Source organism: Oncorhynchus kisutch, unplaced genomic scaffold, assembly GCF_002021735.2.
Source record: "Oncorhynchus kisutch isolate 150728-3 unplaced genomic scaffold, Okis_V2 Okis01b-Okis20b_hom, whole genome shotgun sequence".
In the NCBI taxonomy this organism is placed as follows: Eukaryota; Metazoa; Chordata; class Actinopteri; order Salmoniformes; family Salmonidae; genus Oncorhynchus; species Oncorhynchus kisutch.
The window spans coordinates 15,106,279-15,109,659 of record NW_022261978.1 but is presented as its reverse complement, the minus strand read 5'-3'; positions in this window follow the sequence as shown (position 1 = coordinate 15,109,659).

The window sequence follows — 3,381 nt, the reverse complement described above, 5'->3', positions numbered from 1 at the left end:
GATGGTGTAGATATAGAGATAGATAGTGTAGATAGAGATATAGACAGTGTAGATAGCGTAGCGAGAAAAGGGCAACCAGTGAAGAACAAACACCATTGTAAATACAACCCATATTTATGCTTATTTATTTTATCTTGTGTCCTTTAGCCATTTGTACATTGTTAGAACACTGTATATATATTTAATATGACATTTGTAATGTCTTTACTGTTTTGAAACTTCTGTATGTGTAATGTTTACTGTTAATTTTTGTGGTTTTTCACTTTATATATTCACTTTGTATGTTGTCTACCTCACTTGCTTTGGCAATGTTAACACATGTTTCCCATGCCAATAAAGCCCCTTCAATTGAATTGAATTGAATTGAATTGATATAGATAGTGTATATATAGAGATAGTGTAGATAGGGATATAGATATAGAGATAGATAGTGTATATATAGAGATAGTGTAGATAGGGATATAGATATAGAGATAGATAGTGTATATATAGAGATAGTGTAGATAGGGATATAGATAGTAGTTTTTAGAGAGATAGATAGATAGATACTGTAGATATAGAGATAGATAGTGTACATATAGAGAGATAGATTGTGTAGATAGATAGATAGTGTTTATAGGGTAGCCTAGTGGTTAGAGCGTTGGACTAGTAACCGGAAGGTTGCAAGTTCAAACCCCCGAGCTGAAAAGGTACAAATCTGTCGTTCTGCCCCTGAACAGGCAGTTAACCCGCTGTTCCTAGGCCGTCATTGAAAATAAGAATTTGTTCTTAACTGACTTGCCTAGTTAAATAAAGGTCAAATATATATTTTTTAAATAAAGATAGTGTAGATAGAGATATAGTGTATATATAAAGATATAGATAGATATATAGATAGTGTATATATATGGCTAGCTAGTGTAGATAGAGAAAGGGAAGCAGCCAGACAGCCAGATATATAGAGATAGATAGTGTAGTAATAGAGATAGATAGTGTATATATAGAGATAGATAGTGTAGTAATAGAGATAGATAGTGTATATATGGAGATAGATAGTGTAGATATAGAGATAGAAAGGGAGCTGGGGGTTACTGTTAGAGCTGGGGGTTACTGTTAGAGCTGGGGGTTACTGTTAGAGCTGGGGGTTACTGTTAGAGCTGGGGGTTAGAGTTGGGGGTTACTGTTAGAGCTGGGGGTTAGAGCTGGGGGTTACTGTTAGAGCTGGGGGTTACTGTTAGAGCTGGGGGTTACTGTTAGAGCTGGGGGTTAGAGTTGGGGGTTACTGTTAGAGCTGGGGGTTACTGTTAGAGCTGGGGGTTAGAGCTGGGGGTTACTGTTAGAGCTGGGGGTTACTGTTAGAGCTGGGGGTTACTGTTAGAGCTGGGGGTTAGAGCTGGGGGTTACTGTAATAGCTGGGGGTTACTGTTAGAGCTGGGGGGTACTGTTAGAGCTGGGGGTTACTGTTAGAGCTGGGGGTTAGAGCTGGGGGTTACTGTTAGAGCTGGGGGTTAGAGCTGGGGGTTACTGTTAGAGCTGGGGGTTACTGTTAGAGCTGGGGGTTACTGTTAGAGCTGGGGGTTACTGTTAGAGCTGGGGGGTACTGTTAGAGCTGGGGGTTACTGTTAGAGCTGGGGGTTACTGTTGGAGCTGGGGGTTACTGTTAGAGCTGAGGGTTACTGTTAGAGTTGGGGGTTAGAGCTGGGGGATACTGTTAGAGCTGGGGGTTAGAGCTGGGGGTTACTGTTAGAGCTGGGGGTTAGAGTTGGGGGTTACTGTTAGAGCTGGGGGTTACTGTTAGAGCTGGGGGTTACTGTTAGAGCTGGGGGTTAGAGCTGGGGGTTACTGTTAGAGCTGGGGGTTGGAGCTGGGGGTTACTGTTAGAGCTGGGGGGTTACTGTTAGAGCTGGGGGTTAGAGCTGGGGGTTACTGTTAGAGCTGGGGGTTAGAGTTGGGGTTACTGTTAGAGCTGGGGGTTAGAGCTGGGGGTTACTGTTAGAGCTGGGGGTTACTGTTAGAGCTGGGGGTTACTGTTAGAGCTGGGGGTTACTGTTAGAGCTGGGGGTTAGAGCTGGGGGTTACTGTTAGAGCTGGGGGTTACTGTTAGAGCTGGGGGTTACTGTTAGAGCTGGGGGTTAGAGCTGGGGGTTACTGTTAGAGCTGGGGGTTAGAGTTGGGGGGTTACTGTTAGAGCTGGGGGTTAGAGCTGGGGGTTACTGTTAGAGCTGGGGGTTACTGTTAGAGCTGGGGGTTACTGTTAGAGCTGGGGGTTTACTGTTAGAGCTGGGGGTTAGAGCTGGGGGTTACTGTTAGAGCTGGGGGTTTACTGTTAGAGCTGGGGGTTACTGTTAGAGCTGGGGGTTAGAGCTGGGGGTTAGAGCTGGGGGTTACTGTTAGAGCTGGGGGTTACTGTTAGAGCTGGGGGGTACTGTTAGAGCTGGGGGTTACTGTTAGAGCTGGGGGTTACTGTTAGAGCTGGGGGTTAGAGCTGGGGGTTACTGTTAGAGCTGGGGGTTAGAGCTGGGGGTTACTGTTAGAGCTGGGGGTTACTGTTAGAGCTGGGGGTTAGAGCTGGGGGTTACTGTTAGAGCTGGGGGTTACTGTTAGAGCTGGGGGTTAGAGCTGGGGGTTACTGTTAGAGCTGGGGGTTACTGTTAGAGCTGGGGGGTACTGTTAGAGCTGGGGGTTACTGTTAGAGCTGGGGGTTACTGTTAGAGCTGGGGGTTACTGTTAGAGCTGAGGGTTACTGTTAGAGTTGGGGGTTAGAGCTGGGGGATACTGTTAGAGCTGGGGGTTAGAGCTGGGGGTTACTGTTAGAGCTGGGGGTTAGAGTTGGGGGTTACTGTTAGAGCTGGGGTTACTGTTAGAGCTGGGGGTTACTGTTAGAGCTGGGGGTTAGAGCTGGGGGTTGGAGCTGGGGGTTACTGTTAGAGCTGGGGGTTACTGTTAGAGCTGGGGGTTAGAACTGGGGGTTACTGTTAGAGCTGGTGGTTAGAGCTGGGGGTTACTGTTAGAGCTGGGGGTTAGAGCTGGGGGTTAGAGCTGGGGGTTAGAGCTGGGGGTTACTGTTAGAGCTGGGGGTTAGAGCTGGGGGTTACTGTTAGAGCTGGGGGTTAGAGCTGGGGGTTACTGTTAGAGCTGGGGGTTAGAGCTGGGTGTTACTGTTAGAGCTGGGGGTTAGAGCTGGGGTTACTGTTAGAGCTGGAGGTTAGAGCTGGGGGTTAGAGCTGGGGGTTACTGTTAGAGCTGGGGGTTACTGTTAGGGCTGGGGGTTACTGTTAGAGCTGGGGGTTGGAGCTAGGCGTTACTGTTAGAGCTGGGGGTTAGAGCTGGGGGTTAGAGCTGGGGGTTACTGTTAGAGCTGGGGGTTAGAGCTGGGGGTTAGAGCTGGGGGTTAGAGCTGGG